Below are 18370 nucleotides of genomic sequence, written 5' to 3'. Positions count from 1 at the left end.
CTTTATTTCTTAGCTTAAGCAAAATTATGGAAATTAATGGACTTTTGTGTTTCAACCACAAATTAATAACTTTCAATATGGCTTATATTCTATAGCCCCGTTTTATGCGCTCCTTAACCTCAGGCCTTCCAACGAACAAAGGGAATATATTGTAGCAAAATGGAGCAAATTCTTACCTGAGATAAATGGTAAAATTATAACAAATACCTTCAAAATCATGGATAAAAGCTGGGTTTTGACTTCATGGAGAGAATCCCAGGTTAAGATTTCTTTTATGATTTATTTGACCCCTGCAAAGCTGTCTAATTGGTATAAGGTAACGATCTGTTGTCCCAAGTGTTCTGCTGCTAAAGCAGATCTTATGCACTGTTTCTGGGCCTGTCCAAAAATTGGTCAATTTTGGTTGAAAGTAGTATAGTGGATGCGATCAACTCTTAAACTGGTTTATCATATTCAACCATTAAATATATACTTTCTGGTTCAAACACAAGGAACTTTGAGGCACGTCAAACTAATTAATATGATTATACTCTTAAGACGTAATATGTTATTGAGAACATGGAAAGCCAAATCAGCACCTAGCTTGAAAGAGCTCAAAAATGCTTTGTCTATACAATATACTCATGATCAAATGAATCTCCAAAACCCGACAGAGGGCCGATTAGCTGTGTTTTTTAAACAATGGAAGATATTTATCTTATCATTTCCAGTCGAGACCCAAATTATGATGGTTAAACCACTTAGGGATATGGCATATGTTCAATTACAAATACTGGCTGGTAATTTTCCTAGTACATGGGGGAACGACTCCGGAGATGTGCCTGGATGAGGGGGGCTGAGGGGAGCAGGGTGGAATGATTCCTTTTTTTTTTTTTTTTTTTTTTTTATTATGTAAGAAATCTGATTTAAATAAGGAATCAGATACGGGATTTAGTAAAGTAAAGGACCAACATGTGTCCAAATATGATAGTGTCTGTGTTATAGTAAGCTAGTTGTGTTTATGTGATAGTAATAGTTATATAATGGTCAGATAATTTCTGAAAAGAAGAATATTGTTTTGATTTGTGCCAAGTCATGAGAAATGTTTACCTTTTTTTCTTCTTTTGTTTCTGTATAAATTATGTTGGCAATAAAGAAATCAATAAAAAAAAAAAAAAAAAAAAAAAAAGAGATTGTGTCCCAGGGATATCTACTAGACTTCAAGGATTCCCCACCAAGGGGAAGGTTTCACATTTCTAATTTGTCTGCAGACCAGACAAAGAGAGAGGCGTTCTTACGCTGTGTAGAAGACCTACATACCATGGGAGTGATCCGCCCTGTTCCAAAGGTGGAACAAGGGCTGGGTTTTTACTCAAACCTGTTCGTGGTTCCCAAGAAAGAGGGAACTTTCAGACCAATCCTTGATCTCAAAATTCTAAACAAATTCCTCAGAGTTCCATCATTCAAGATGGAAACCATTCGGACAATCTTACCAATGATCCAGGAGGGTCAATATATGACAACCGTGGATTTAAGGGATGCGTATCTGCACATTCCTATCCACAAAGATCATCACCAGTTTCTCAGGTTTGCCTTTCTGGACAAGCATTTCCAGTTTGTGGCTCTTCCCTTCGGGTTGGCCATGGCTCCCAGAATTTTCACAAAAGTGCTAGGGTCCCTTCTGGCGGTTCTAAGGCCGCGGGGCATAGCAGTTGCGCCTTACCTAGACGACATCTTAATTCAGGCGTCGACTTGCCAAAGAGCCAAGTCGCACACTGATATCGTGTTGGCTTTTCTGAGATCTCACGGGTGGAAGGTGAACATCAAGAAGAGTTCTCTCTCCCCCCTCACAAGAGTTTCCTTCCTGGGAACTCTGATAGACTCGGTAGAAATTAAAATATTTCTGACGGAGGTCAGGAAATCAAAACTTTTATCCACTTGCTGAGCTCTTCATTCCATTCCTCAGCCATCTGTAGCTCAGTGCATGGAGATAATCGGGCTCATGGTATCGGCAATGGACATAGTCCCCTTTGCACGCATACACCACAGACCACTGCAACTGTGCATGCTGAAACAGTGGAATGGGGATTATGCAGATTTGTCTCCTCAAATACAGCTGGATCAGGAGACCAGAGATTCTCTTCTCTGGTGGTTGTCTCAGGACCACCTGTCTCAGGGAATGTGTTTCCGCAGGACAGAGTGGCTCATTGTAACGACCGATGCCAGCCTGCTGGGCTGGGGAGCAGTCTGGAACTCCCTGAAAGCTCAGGGCTTATGGTCTCGGGAAGAAGCTCTTCTCCCGATAAACATTCTAGAACTGAGAGCGATATTCAATGCGCTTCAGGCATGGCCTCAGCTAGCTGCAGTCAAATTCATCAGATTTCAGTCGGACAACATTACGACTAGCTTATATCAATCATCAAGGGGGAACAAGGAGTTCCCTAGCGATGACGGAAGTAACCAAAATAATCTGATGGGCGGAGGATCACTCCTGCCATCTCTCAGCAATTCACATCCCAGGAGTAGAGAACTGGGAGGCGGATTTTCTAAGTCATCAGACTTTTCATCCGGGGGAGTGGGAGCTCCATCCGGAGGTCTTTACCCAGCTGACTCAGCTATGGGGCACACCAGAATTGGATCTGATGGCGTCCCGTCAGAACACCAAACTTCCTTGTTACAGGTCCAGGTCCCGGGATCCACAGGCGGTACTGATAGATGCATTAGCAGCACCTTGGTCCTTCAATCTGGCTTATGTTTTTCCACCGTTTCCTCTCCTCCCTAGCTAGTTCCTTAAAAGGACAGATATCTGCTTTGTCTATTCTTTTACACAAACGTCTGGCAGAAGTTCCAGACGTTCAAGCGTTTAGCCAGGCTCTAGTCAGAATCAAGCCTGTTTATAAACCTGTTTCTCCGACATGGAGTCTGAATTTAGTTCTTTCAGTTCTTCAAGGGGTTCCGTTTGAACCTTTACATTCCTTACATATAAAACTTTTATCTTGGAAAGTTTTGTTTTTAGTAGCTATCTCTTCTGCTTGAAGAGTTTCAGAGTTATCTGCTTTGTAGTGTGATTCACCTTACCTGGTTTTCCATGCAGATAAGGTAGTTTTGTGTACCAAACCCGGATTCCTTCCTAAGGTGGTTTCTAATAAGAACATCAATCAGGAAATTGTTGTTCCGTCACTGTGTCCTAATCCTTCTTCAAAGAAGGAACGTCTGTTACACAATCTTGACATGGTTTGTGCTTTAAAGTTCTACTTACAAGCAACTAAGGATTTCCGCCAAACATCTTCGTTGTTTGTTGTTTATTCTGGTAAGCGGAGAGGTCAGAAGGCGACAGCTACCTCTCTTTCCTTTTGGCTGAAAAGCATCATCCGTTTGGCTTATGAGACTGCTAGCCAGCAGCCTCCCGAAAGAATTACTGCTCATTCTACCAGAGCAGTGGCTTCCACATGGGCTTTTAAAAATGAGGCTTCTGTTGAACAGATTTGTAAGGCAGCGACTTGGTCTTCGCTGCATACCTATTCTAAATTTTACAAATTTGATACTTTTGCTTCGTCTGAGGCTATTTTTGGGAGAAAGGTTTTACAAGCAGTGGTGCCTTCCGTTTAAGTTTCCTGTCTTGTCCCTCCCTTCATCCGTGTCCTAAAGCTTTGGTATTGGTATCCCACAAGTAATGGATGAATCCGTGGACTCGATACATCTTACAAGAGAAAACAGAATTTATGCTTAACTGATAAATTACTTTCTCTTGTGATGTATCGAGTCCACGGCCCGCCCTGTCTACTTAAGACAGGTAATTAAAAAATTTTGTAAAAAACTTCAGTCACCACTGCACCCTATGGTTTCTCCTTTTTCTTCCTAACCTTCGGTTGAATGACTGGGGGGTGGAGTTAAGGGGGGAGCTATATGGACAGCTCTGCTGTGGGTGCTCTCTTTGCCACTTCCTGTTGGAAATGAGAATATCCCACAATTAATGGATGAATCCATGGACTCGATACATCACAAGAGAAAGTAATTTATCAGGTAAGCATAAATTCTGTTTTTAACTAGGTAGTTATTAAATAGTTAATAACTATTTACTAACTAGTCTATCTAGTTAAAATAAATACAAACTTACCTGTGAAATAAAAGTAAAACCTAAGCTAGCTACAATATAGGTTTTATTTTTATTTCACAGGTAAGTTTGTATTTAGTTATAAATAGGTATTATTTAGTTAAATATTTTAACTTTAACTTAGGTCTATTTTAATTATGTTAAAGTTAGGGGGTGTTAGGTTTAGGGTTAGGGGTTAATATAGTTTAATTTAGGATGTTATGATGTGGGGGGTGCATTTTAGGGGTTATTAGGTTTAGTTAGTGTCGTGGAACGGCGGTTTAGGGGTTAATACTTTATTTAGTGATTTAGTTAGTGTTGGCGATGTTTGGAAATGGCAGTTTACGGGTTAATAGGTTTAGTTAGTGTCAGCGATGCTGTGGAACGGCGCTTTAGGGGTAAATAACTTTAGTGATTTAGTTAGTGTCAGCGATGTGGGGGGCTGCAGTTTAGGGGTTAATAGATTTAGGTAGTGTTGGCGATATGGGGGGATGACGCTTTAGTGGTTAATAGCTTTATATAGTGGAGGTGGTGGTTTTACATAATTTTGTTTCGGCATTCGCCGGCAAATTAGTTACGTTAAATTAAATATTTTTTTCGGTTCCATTCTTTATTCATATGCATTATTTTATAACTTAGTTCAGAATAGAATAATGAATATGAAATAAGAATGGATCTGAAAAAACGAATGGATCTGAAAAACGAAACGGATCTGAAAAAACTAATGGATCCAAAACCGATTTAACGTAAGTAATTTGCCAAAACGAACATTTTTTTTTAAACTTAACTAAACTAATTTGCTGTAACAAAATTTATTTTTTAACTAATTGAACACGAAACAAAATGAATTTTTCGGCGGCGCACATGTCTAATTTATATTAACCCTGTTATTAAATCTGTTTCTCCTCCATGGAGTCTTACCTGGTGTAAAAGATCTTACAGGCTCCTCCTTTTAACCTATGCATTATTTGGACATTACACTTCTTTCTTGGAAAGTGTTGTTCCTTTTGGCTATCTCTTCTGCTAGAAGAGTTTCTGAATTGTCTGCTCTTTCTTGTGAGCCTCCTTATCTGATTTTCCATCAAGATAAAGCAGTTTTGCTGACTTCTTTTACATTTTTACATCAGGTTAACTATCCCAACATTAATAGGGAAATTGTCATTTCCTCCTTATGCCCTTATCCTAAGAATGATACTGAAAATACTTTACATTCTTTGGATGTTGTTAGAGCTTTGAAATTTTATGTTGATGCTACTAAAGATTTCAGAAAGACTTCTAGTCTGTTTGTTCTCTTTTCTGGTTCCAAGAAAGGTCAGAATGCTTCTGCCATTTCTTTTGCCTCTTGGTTAAAGCTTTTGATTCACAAAGCTTATTTGGAGGCGGGAACATTTTCGCCTCTGAGAATTACAGCTCATTCTACTACATCAGTTGCCACATCTTGGGCTTTCAAGAATTGGCTTTAGTGGATGAAATCTTGGACTTTCAAGAATTGGCTTTAGTGGATGAAATTTGCAAGGCAGTCACTTGGTCTTCTTTGCATACTTTTACCAAATTTTACCATTTTGATGTTTTTGCCTCTTTAGATGCAGCTTTTGGTAGAATGTTTTTTCAGGCAGTTGTCACAATTTGATACTTTGTCTATATTTTTTGAGTTTTTTTATTTTAAAATACTTTTATTTTTGGATTTAATTTCTCAGCGAAAAAAGCTGTTTTTATTTTATCCCTTTCTTTCCTTGTTAGTCGTGGACTTCCACATCTTGGGTATTATATTCCATATGTAACAGCACCTTTATGAAAGAAAAAATAATCTATGTAAGAACTTACCGGGTAAATTAAATTAATTTCTTTCATGGTGGCGAGAGTCCACGAGGCCCACCCATTTTGGGTTATATTTTTGTTTATTTGCACATCTTTTTTTCCTGTGCCTCTTTTTTTTACTCCTTAAACACCTCACCACTTGGCTATATGATAAACTGAGATATGTTTGAGGTTGGTGGGGTATTTATAGGCTTTGAGGTTTGGGAAACTTTGCCTTCTCCTGGTAGGAATGTTTATCACAAACATAACAGCTCATGGACTCTCGCCACCATGAAAGAAATTAATTTATCAGTTAAGTTCTTTATTGTTTATTTTTGTATATGAAATAACTGTTTTTTCGAGTTGAAGCCACCAACCATATAAATGGGCTGAGCTTGCACTCTCTCTTTAGCTCTCTATATACTCTTGCCTTTTTATTTCTGTCTGATTATACATAAGCAATTGCAATTCAAATGGAAAATTTTAGTACAAATCTCTCTCACCTCCCAGTTGGATAGGGTGACCATATTGCCGCTTTAAAAAGGGACACATAAAAAATACATATGTCAGGGCTGTTTAAAGAAATGTTTTGTATAAGAACCCTGACATATGTATTTTTCATATGTGTTCCTTCTTAAAGTGGCAATATTGTCAGCCTACAGTTGGAGCATAAATTCTTCTGTATCTTCTTGTTCACATAGCTTTTATATAGTGAATACTTAAAGGGACATTCAAAACCAGAATTTCTGTTGTTTAAAAAGATAGATAATCCCTTTATTACCCATTCCCCAGTTTTGCATAACCAACACAGTTATATTAATACACTTTTAACCTCTGTGATTATCTTGTATCTAATCCTCGGCAGACTGCCCCTTTATTTCAGTTCTTTTGACAGATTTGCTTTTTAGCCAATCAGTGCTCACTCCAGGGTAACTTCATGTGCATGAGCTCAATGTTATCAATATGAAACACATGAACTAATGCCCTCTAGTGGTCAAAATGCATTCAGATTAGAGGCAGTCTTCAAGGTCTAAGAAATTAGCATATGAACCTCCTAGAATTAGCTTTCGACTAAGAATACCAAGAGAACAAAGCAAAATTGGTGATAAAAGTGAATTGGAAAGATGTTGAAAATTACATTCCCTATTTAAATCATGAAAGTTTTTTTTGGACTTGACGTCCCTTTAAGTACTGTAATATTTAGGTGGGGACACAACAGGCAAAAAACCCTGATTAAGATGACAAAATAAAGGTAAATGTTATGTTTGTAAACAAATTAATACACTCCAGCAGGTAAAATCTATCATCAGAAACCTATTAAATGGTAAAAAATTGCACCGTACATTGTTCCTTTAATTGCTGGTATATATAGTGCATATATAAAACATTTAGGGCTTGATTACAAGTCGAGTGCAAATTTTTTACAAGCCCCATAAATGGGAGAATTTGCCCGTTTACGGCTGTGATACCTAAATATCAATCTCTAAGGGGCACTATGACAGAATATGGTACAACAATATAAGATTTAAAATCTAGAAGATAGGGATATCAAATTATAATTATGTTCATGTCATATGTGGCAATACTATATGAGCAGAGAAAAGAATATATATGCACATACATTTATCAGTCTATATCTTATCTGAGTCTTAATGGGAGATTATTGTCAAAAGTCCAGATATTACAGGACATCCAAAAGGGGTTTATTCATCTGTGGTAGAGATGCCAATTACAACTGGCTAGAATGGTATCTATGAAATAAATCACAAAAAAGAGGGCGCTTCCTAATGCAATATTGCGATGGTGATAACAGATAAGAAATCTTGTAATGAAATAATACTCACAAAGATAGCAGTACCAAGTGTGCTAAATGCTTGCTTCATTTAGCACACTTGGTGCTGCTATCCTTGTGAGTATTATTTCATTACAAGATTTGTTATCTGTTAACACAATCGCAATATTGCCCTAGGAGGCGCCCTCTTTTTTGTGATTTATTTCATAGATACCTGGATTGTGGTAGAAATGAATGCTCAATAAATTAACCAGAGGTCAGACCTCTGGCTAATTTTTAAAATGTCCCCCAATTGCACCCATAATACAGTGTTAAGTTCCTTTTTGTAAATTAAAAATATGAGCATCTTTTTTTTAATTTTATTTATTTTTTAAACTGCACAAAGCAATTTTTAGGGGTTAAAGTTGGTGAGTGTGGGGTATTAGAAAAAAACCAGCACTGAAACGTGCCTTTACATTGTGGTCTATGGGGACTGTGTGTTCTCTTTAAATATATATCTTTATGCTTATATACATATATATGTATTAATATGTGTATATACCCATAATATTAACATATATATATATATATATATATATATATATATATATATATATATATATATATATATATACATACATACAATCAAAAAGCAAAGGCCAGCACTCACAAATGCTCCAACAATTACCCAAGGTGCTTCCAAGTAAATCGATATACAGCAGAAAAAGGATGCACTCTCCAGGCTTTTAGATTGTGACCTTTTTTATTGGTAACGTTTCGGGGTTTTACTACCTTCATCAGATACCCCCCAAAAAGTTGTGACAGATACCCCAGCTACCCCGACTGGGTAGCTCTGCAAAAGGGTCCTGCTTCCTCCCTGCCGACTGCAGCTGTGTAGCTGCGAAGTGATTACAGCCAGTAGCCCACCCTGATTCCAGACAGCACCAGTATTCAAGATCCTCACCCTGTGACAGACTCTGGCTACCCCGACTGGGTAACTCTGCCAGAGGGTCCTTCCTATACCTGAGAACAGGCTGCTATGTAGCAGAGAAAGTGATTATAGCAATCCCCACCCAAATAACTAGAGAGACTAGCATTCAGGTGAAACAAGAACTGATTTTATTGTGAAACACACTCGCCTTATATACCCACACAAAGGGTCTTATCTGACTCTCAAATCTCTTGCAATGCCTGTCCTTCCAGAAAGGCTGGCGCCAGCCATAGCAGCCACAGTCCCACAGAGTCCCAGGACCCAGGGGTGGTGGTTTTGATTCCAAAAAGGGGCGTGATCCGTTACTGGGGACAGGAGTTACAGCCCAGTAATGATAGGGGGGTAGGGGTGTCCAAAAGCCCCCGTTCCCAAAGGAGCTCTCTTCTGGTAATTCTTCCACCTTGTACTCCCTAGGGGCTACTGATCCCTAAAAGAAAAAGCTCTGGGGTAAAGCACTGCTGGAGTGACCGGGGTTAAAGCTAGCGGGTGTTTGGCCTCGATGTGGCGGACCGGCAGTTCCAGGAGCCCGGCCAGCCTAGAAGGGTTTTCCTGGATCAGAGATCAGCTCTTCTCTGACAACACAGCAAAACAACACACAGAAAGAGTCAGTGAGATCTTGTAAGCTATGAAATGGCTAAATCTGGTGTAAAAGGGAGTTAGTCAGGTAGTAGGGGGGTGGGGGGAAGCTTGGGTGGTCTGGTATCCATGACATCTCCCCCTTCCAGTTCGGCAGACCCGGCTAGACCCTTAATGGGTCGGCCAGGGGCTGTCCGACAGTGGCCCTCCACTTATCGGTTGCGGGGAGAGGTTATCCCATCCCTCCTGGACTTGGGGCATCCATGGTGTTTCCTGCTGGCCTTCATTCCCTGCGCCTGGGACGCAGGGATAGTCACCCAATGTAGAGTCCCAAATAAGTTTTCCAAGGCTGGCTCCAAAACAGTAGCTCTCCCACAAGTCCCTTTGCCACACTGCCTCTCTCTGTGACACCCGGTCAAGTACCTGCCTACCCACCCACAAACAAAGCCATTGCCAGTTTCCCAGCTGTAGGTGGAAGTTGCTCCTTGGTGGGGCAGGCAAAGCTCAGGTGCCCAATCTTGTGGCACCAACTGCATGAGCGGGTATCCCCCCTGCCCAATGTGACGCCTGCACCCTGTGAGAAATCCTCCTGGACGGGTATAGGTTAGGGATCATGCAAAGCTGCTGGGGAGAGAGACTGGCTGTCTCATCTCCCGGGAAGGGTATCTGCCACTTGGGGGGGAGGTTGGCTACCTCCGCTCCCTGGGAAACTGCGCTGCCACTGGGAAGGGAAACGGACTGTCTCCTCTCCCAGGTAGGGGTTCTGTGGAAGGGGAGGGAGGCCGACTACCTCTGGTCCTGGGGGATGGTTCTGCCGCTGGGGAGAGAAGCTGACTGCCATCTCTCTCTGCATCTGGCTCTGCCGCTGGGGAGAGAAACCAACTGCCGTCTCTCCTGTTACCTGGCTCTGCCACTGGGGAGACAGACTGACTGTCTCCTCTCCCAGGAAGGGGTTCTGTTGATGGGGAGGGAGGACGGCTACCTCCGCTACTGGGGAAAGAAACTGACTGTCTCCTCTCCCTGGAAGGGGTTCGGCCACTGGGGAGAGAGGTCTGTGACCTCCTCTCTCTGGAAGGGTTTCTGCCACTGGGGAGGGAGACCGTCTGTCTCCGCTCCCTGGAAGTGGTTCGGCCACTGGGGAGAGAGGTCTGCCACCTCCTCTCCTTGAAAGGGGTGCTGCTGCTGCTGGGTAGGGAGACCGACTGTCTCGGCTCCCTGGAAGGGGTTTGACCACTGGGGTGAGAGGTTCGCCACCTCCTCTCCCTGGAAGGGTTTCTGCCGCTGGGGAAGGAGACAGACTGTCTCTTCTCCCTGGCATCCCGGAGCTGCTGAAGGTGCTGGGCAGAGGCCAGCAGTTCTCTGCCCTGTTTTCCAGTGCTTCTTCTGGGGTGGTTCCCTGGTCCAAGACCATAAGCTCGGGGTCAAGCTGCTGATCGGGATCTAGCAGCTCTTGGTTACTTATTTCTTGTTGCCACTCCTCGGAGGCCAAACTCCATGAATCTCAGACTGCTGCACCACAACTCTGTGCAGAATCCGTGGCATGCTACTGAACAAGGTCTAGTAGCATCTTGTATTCCTTTTCCAGTGCCCATTCCTGGAAAATAAGCGATAACAGATCGGCTACCAACCAGGATACCCCCGAGAGATCCAGCATCTTTTCTCAGGAAATGCAAATTTCCTCCACTCTCAGTTTCGCCAAGCTCCCAAATTCTGTCACCTTTTCCAATAGTATTCCAGGGCCACCAAAGCCAAAGCCCTCTGGGGGGTGCCATCCTCCAGCCATTGTCGCGCTTGCATAGCGTGCCATTGGAGGGCCCTGTAGCTGTCCTCTAGCCACATTTCTGCCTGGACCAGCTCACCCAGTGTGGATAGCCTTTCCCCCATGGGCTGCTTTCCCAGGAAAAGCACTCACAAGTTCCGCTGGACCCAGTACCTCTCATCAGCAGTGGGGAGGACCTTTCCAGCACAGTCCTGCTCTTGTTGAAGTGCCTCCCTCTATAGTTGCTGGCGGGTAATGTTCCTCCAGCTCAGCTCGTCTCGTTCAGAACCAGGATCGTCCAGCTGGGTCCACATCTCCCATACTCTCCACAGGAACTCGGCCTCCATAGTTACTGGCTACTGTGGCACTTCTCCTCTGTTAGCAGGAACCATTTGGTAGAAGCAGATCCCATCACTGCCAGCCAATGTGTCGGATACCCCGGCTACCCCGACTGGGTAGCTCCACCAAAAGGGTCCTGCTTCCTCCCTTCTGGCTGCAGCTGTGTAGCCGCCAAGTGATTACAGCCAGTAGGCCACCCTGATACCAGACAGCACCAGTATTCAGGATCCTACCCTGTGACAGACTCCAGCTTCCCTGACTGGGTAGCTCTGCCAGAGGGTCCTTCCTATACCTGACAACAGGCGGCTATGTAGCAGCGAAAGTGAACAAAAATTTTAATTACCCCCTACATATCTTATACCCTCTCCAAACAATGTGAGTTGCAACGGCGCCAAGACGCAACACAGACCGCCACTCCCATCGGCTAACGTCATCAGGTGGTGGCCCGGCCGCCGGTCTTCCCTAATGTGCAATAATAAAACTTTGTAACACCGTTATTGACAAATAATAGAACATTGTGGCACTATTATTGACAAATAATAAAACAGAATTAAACAAAAGGCACAATAGTAACAAGGAACTGTATTATAGATCTTTCATAGATCCTACCACATAATCTGTAGCACCGCTGACTGAGTCTCATCGCATCCAATTGCATCCACACTAACCACTTGGTTCTCATAGCAACCAACCAAACACAATCACGTGCGCATGTCAAAAAAGTGGATGCAGAGGATACACAAACAGTCAGTCACCCTGACACAGTTCATAGTGTACAATTACTAAACATCAACAGAGGATAATAAGGCATCTAGCAACCTGCTTTACAAGATTCAATATGTATATATTGTGGTAACATGGCGGGTACAAAGTGTCACCACTGACATGGATCAAAATGATCACCCTTGCAGTAATCCACCATAAATACAGAATTAAAAAACATCCCATATTTATATTTAAATTTGCTGCACCAGGTTCTCATGCCTTGTCTCAAGGCATGAGAACGAGGCTACCATTGGAGCCTATGGAAGTGCGCTTTCATGAGCGCAAAGCTTCTGTGCAATGTGAATGTGAGGTCACTTTTGCATTGCACCTAACTTGTAATAACAGCTCACAATTGCGTGTGCTAGTATTACTAAGTGGAGTGCAAATATCACCCTCGGGAAAGCAATATTTACCCTCCACTTGTAATCTAGCCCTCATTGTATTTACAGATCTTTTGCAATTGCTGATATATACTGTTTAAGTATGCATTAAAATGTCCATGTCCATTTAACTAGGGTGCTGCTTTAGCAATCACATTGGCTACACACAGGGATTGTTTTGTCGTGACCATGATGAGATGGAGAATATGATAACAGGATACACACACGTGATGTGAGAGGGGTCAGTGAGTCTGATGTTTTGTGTTTCACTCTTGCAGCACGTGACAACCTCACTAACAGCATGTAATATGAATGGGGACAAGGTGATGACAGGGAAGATGCTGACCCACACCCTGCAGATCATGTACCTGCTGACAGAGGAGGTGAGAGCTGATGGAATATGTCATAATAACAGCTGTGTGTCTCTGTGACCGTCTGTGTTTGCTATTTACATGTGTTTTATGTACATGCATTAAAATGGTCTGAAAAGATTAGAATAAGCTGATGGAAGCTTGGCATATTGTCGCTCATTCTGTACATGGGATAAACTACCTGCCACATTAATAGTCATATTTCACTTTTTTCTTGTTAGGAAGCAAAATATATGCATATTTTATGTATTAAGAAGCCTGACCAAAAATATACTTCAATATTCAACAATATATTATGATATTATTTAACTCAAAAACTATTAAAGAATTTAAACCACATTTTCAGTCACATGAGGATGCCCACTAAATTGCCAGCTCTCAAAGAAATGTGTTTATGGAAACAAAAGATAAGCATCTGGAAAGAAGGTTTCAATGTTATATGGGTTAATGGTGGTTAGTGGGTTTTAGTGCTTGGGGCATTTATTGCAGTGGGAGTTTGGCAACTTAAAGGTTAAATGTGATGGGTTCGTGTAATGGTAACAGTTTACACCAGCATATAAACATGTTTTTGAAATGTCTTACTGTGGATGTGATGATCAGCTGGTAATATCATGGCAAATTTGGCTAGCATGCTAATTAGCGGTACTATCATTATAAGTATAGGATTCCTATTATTCCTATAATTCCAAATCAAGCAGTACTGAGGATATGAGGCAGAGAACAAAGTAGCGATCAACATACAATTATTATTGCAAGAGTTATAATCTAGAACATCAGAATGACTTGCACGAGAGTGTGCATCTGGCTTGTGAAGCACAGTCATGTTATTTTCCTACTTAAGGAATTTCATTATGAAATCTAACGATATTTCACAGTAAAGCAGTAATGCACAGTAAAGCAGTGCATGACCTCAGCACTGCTGATGCTATTTTTTTATTTTATTTTTTGCTGAAGGACAATAGTTCACAGAGCACTTACTCTGCAAATAGTGCTGAGGGCCCATAGTATTTAGCTTGGGTAAGTAGAGTCCTGTATTTGATATTACGGGTCACATTCTATCCCTTAGTTTTTTGGTTGGAAAATTTTATATATAGAAATTGAAAAGACTCTTGAAAAAGTTCCTACGAATTAGAAACGAAACGTTCTTCGAGCTCAGAGTACCACCCTATATATCCCTGTGACGCTCAAACACCTTAGACTGGATTTTAGGTGTGAGACTAGCCGAGGGATTTCCCGGTGCTAAAACTAGCCTAGTCCGGTTTCTTTCTCACTGCATATAGCGGACACTTTTGAAGCAGGCTATACCTGTGGACTGCCTTTTTCTGCAAACACTGGACTCAAGTATTATCGGGTCATAAAAGAGCAGTTGGTGTAATCATCATGTACCCATTCCTGCCTAAAATTTACTTTGAAGTTGATGTGCATGTTTTTAACTTGCAGCTTGTGAGTAGCCTTATATGCTTTTGGGGCTTATAATAAAATTTATTATAAACTGCGCTTAGATCCGTGTTGTGTTTGTCTTAGATTTTCTGTTTTATAGAAATTGATTACAGAAAAAATATCCCCCACAACAGTATTCACTTGCTGACCAGAGAGGTGAGCAGTGCTGACAATATACCAGTCAGGGCACCGTGCTGGCATTTACTGACCCATCTGACCCTGTGTGTATTTCTTTCATGTAATTAGCAAGAGTCCATGAGCTAGTGACGTATGGGATATACATTCCTACCAGGAGGGGCAAAGTTTCCCAAACCTTAAAATGCCTATAAATACACCCCTCACCACACCCACAATTCAGTTTTACAAACTTTGCCTCCCATGGAGGTGGTGAAGTAAGTTTGTGCTAGATTCTACGTTGATATGCGTTTCGCAGCAGACTGGAGCCCGGTTTTCCTCTCAGAGTGCAGTGAATGTCAGAGGGATGTGAAGAGAGTATTGCCTATTTGAATTCAATGGTCTCCTTCTACGGGATCTATTTCATAGGTTCTCTGTTATCGGTCGTAGAGATTCATCTCTTACCTCCCTTTTCAGATCGACAATATACTCTTATATACCATTACCTCTACTGATTCTCGTTTCAGTACTGGTTTGGCTATCTACTATATGTAGATGAGTGTCTTAGGGTAAGTAAGTCTTATTTTATTATGACACTCTAAGCTATGGTTGGGCACTTTCTATGTAAAGTTCTAAATATAAGTTCTAAAACGTATATTTGCCGTGATTCAGGATAATCAGTATTCCTTTAATATTCAGACTGTCAGTTTCATTATTTGGGATAATGCATTTTAATTCAATTTATTTTTCTTTACCTTGAAAATTTTCAATTGATCATTTTTCCCTGTGTGCTGTTAGGCTCGCGGGGGCAGAAAATGTTTCTTTTTATTGCGTCATTCTTGGCGCGTACTTTTTTGGCGCAAAAATTTCGTAATTTCCGGCGCCGTAGTTGACGCCGGAAGTTGTATTCTGTTAATACGTCATTTTTGCCGCATGTGTATTCAGACATTTTTTTGCGCTAAAAAATGTGGGCGTCGGTTCTGGCGTCAGAGGATGTGGCGTCATACTTGGCGCCAAATATATGGGCGTTGTATTTAGCGCCAATAATGTGGGCGTCATATTTGGCGCCAAAAAATGTGGGCGTATTTTTTGTTTCACTTTTTCTAGAAGCTTATTATTTTGCATTCTTTTCCCATTCCTGAAACTGTCATTTATGGAATTTGATAATTTTGCTTTAAATATTGTTTTTTTCTATTACATATTGCAAGATTTCACTGTTCCTGTTTCAAAACAATCTAAGAGGATTCCTGTTGACTGAGTTCAGTCCTACCAAAGCTAAGTTCATTTATTTTAAATGTTATGAATGTTTATCTTTAGCTATGGTTTGTAATAAGTTATCATGATAAACTTTTACATGCAGAATCCATTAGTATTTATGCTTTATATATATTGCCATTCTTTTTACATCTTATGTACAAGAAATATTTAGAAGATTTATAAGAAATAATTTTCTGATTCTATTTTAAAGGCTTTGTCTGACATCGTGCCTTCTAATAAAATTTTTAGGTCTTTTTCAAACTTCTTTTTTAATTATTGAAGTTTCAAATGACTAACAACATACTGATTTATCCTTCTCTGATGATGTTTTTTCTCATTCAGAATTTTCTTCATCAGATATTGACACTAACAAATCTACTTTTTTATTTTATTTTTTTATTAAAGTACATTTGTTCTTTGTTGAAAAGGTGTTGATTATTTTGGATATTAAGGTAACTAGTTCTTTTTCAAGACTAGCTAACACTGTTTCTGCTTATTTATTCTTCTGTGTTTTCAGAGGTTTTTTTCCAATTCTTCATACTAGGGAATGGAATAGGCTGAGAATTTTCTTCTTCAAAGGTTTTAAACTATATTCTTTGCCGGCAGTTAAATTCAATTTGGAGGGTTCTCCAATTTATTGGGGCTATCTCTACTCCTACTAATTATGCTATTGTTTCTATAGCAAAATAGTATTTATTTTCCTTTAGATGGTTGTATCTTATTTATGGAAAATTATTTAGTTTCAGGTACTTTTCTTGGACCTGTGATTTATTTGGATTTTGCAATTGCTTCATTTTTTCTGATTACTTTAAGATCAAGTATCAGATTATGATTTATTTTAGCATTGTTAAAGGGACAAAATTTACTAGACTAGGTGCTGTTGCATTTGTCTTGTTGTTTTGCATTTATTGACTATTCAAGTCCACTGTATTGACTGGTCCTTTAACTGGACTATCATGCTAATAATTTCATTTTTGTCTTCATTTTATTGAATATTTTCGCAAATGAGGTTTAATCTATGTCTTTAGCTGTTTTAGCTAGAAGAATTTTGTGATTTCTAAAAATCCATATTTCTTTTGTTCTAAGATAATCAATTATTTGTTTTATAATTGGATTCAATTCTTAACTGTTACTCTGGGCTTCAAGATTGAGTTCTAAGACTAAAACTTTAAGCTTATACTAGTTTGGTTGTTCTTATTAAGGAACAAATTCCTGAATTCTTTCCCAAGTAACATGTTTTTAATTGGAAAATTTTCAGTTCGAAATCAGCTCCCTAAATTTGCGATGTACGTGCCGTATTCCAGCTTGGCTGGCAAGGGGCAGGTTAAGACTTTTTTGAAATTTATTTGGTTCTATTCGGTCCAAATTTCTTTGATTTTATTCCAGTAAGGCTAACACTTTCTTTAAGTGTCTTTCGGTCCTATATATTTTGGGTACTGTTGAAGCATGGCTGATCAACCGTGGGGTTCAAGCGCTGCTCAGACCTGGAATCTTCTGGGGTATTTCTTCCAGTTCCATTTTTAGGAACTGGGTTTTGGAGTTTTATTCAAACTATTCTGCCTTTTTTTGGTCAGTGATAGCATTATTTGTTTTCATTAGATACAATAAATGCATATTTTCATTTTTCTGTTTACATTCAGATTATTTTCTGAGGATGCGGAATCTCATATGATTCACTTTGTTCTTCCAGGGCATAGTTAGAGGATCTTTTTTTCAAAAGCTCTTGATTCCTCACACAAGGGTCACCTTTTTTAGGTTTACAGATAGTTTGTGTCACTGTCTTTGTCTCTATCAGACAAGGGACAATTTTATTGGGTTCCGTCTGTCGGTACCTTTAGTCTCTATTATTTCCTTCAGTTGCTATATATGCATAGAAGTTTTAGGTCTTATGGCCACAGCATTGGATTCAATTCCCTTTGCTCATTTTCAATAGAAAGAACCTTTCCAGTCTTTTATGCTGAATTATGGTGCAGGGATTCTAGGATTTCGCATTTTAAATCTTTGAATCCTAATATTTATCTCTCTTGATTTGGTGGTTAAGATCACCATCATTTAGTTCTACAGGTCTCTTCGTTTCTTTCAACCTGGACCATGATCTCTACAGATGTGAGTCTTTTTGGTTGGGAGGCTGTCTGAGAATCTCTGTCAGCACAAGGGGTTTGGAAATCTCAGGAGGCGAGATTACCATTTGATATTTTAGAACTCTGTGCTTTCTCAGAGTTTTTCAGTTAGTTTCTTTTTGAAGAAGAGACGTTTATTGTTTTTCAGACAATATCACAACTATGGTGTATGTCAATCATCAGGGTAGGACTATCAGTCCTTAGGCTGTGACAGAAGTGTCTCAGATATTAGCTTGGGCTAAATCCAGCTCCTATCTAAATTCTGTGTTTTTTTTCCCAGGTATAGATATTTGGGAAGCGGATTATCTCTGTTAATCAAGCTTTACTTCCGGGAGAATGGTCTCTCTTACCCAGATATGTTTTTCAATTTTTCAGATGTGAGCATTTCTAGAAATAGATCTGTTGGCATCTCATCTGAATAAAGAACTTCCCAGGGGCCTATTCAGGTCCGGGGATCTTCAGGCGGAAGTAGTGTATGCATTGACATTTCTTTGGAATTATCTTTTTGCCTATTTCTTTCCGCCTCTAGTTCTTCTTCCAAAGTGATTTCCAAAATTCTTATGGAGTATTTGTTTGTTATGCTGGTGGCTCCAGCATGGCCTCTCAGGTTTTGGTATG

At 40.3% G+C, this 18370-nt stretch overlaps 1 pseudogene; it reads left to right on the top strand.

Moving 5' to 3' along the window:
* The window catches only part of LOC128657038 (zinc finger protein 850-like), a 429091-nt pseudogene that overhangs the window by 277208 nt on the left and 133513 nt on the right, over window positions 1–18370 (top strand).

The sequence above is a fragment of the Bombina bombina genome, chromosome 4 (genome assembly GCF_027579735.1).
Source record: "Bombina bombina isolate aBomBom1 chromosome 4, aBomBom1.pri, whole genome shotgun sequence".
NCBI lineage: Eukaryota > Metazoa > Chordata > Amphibia > Anura > Bombinatoridae > Bombina > Bombina bombina.
The sequence above is the reverse complement of the archived record's forward strand: the minus strand, read 5'-3'. Positions and strand labels throughout refer to the sequence as shown.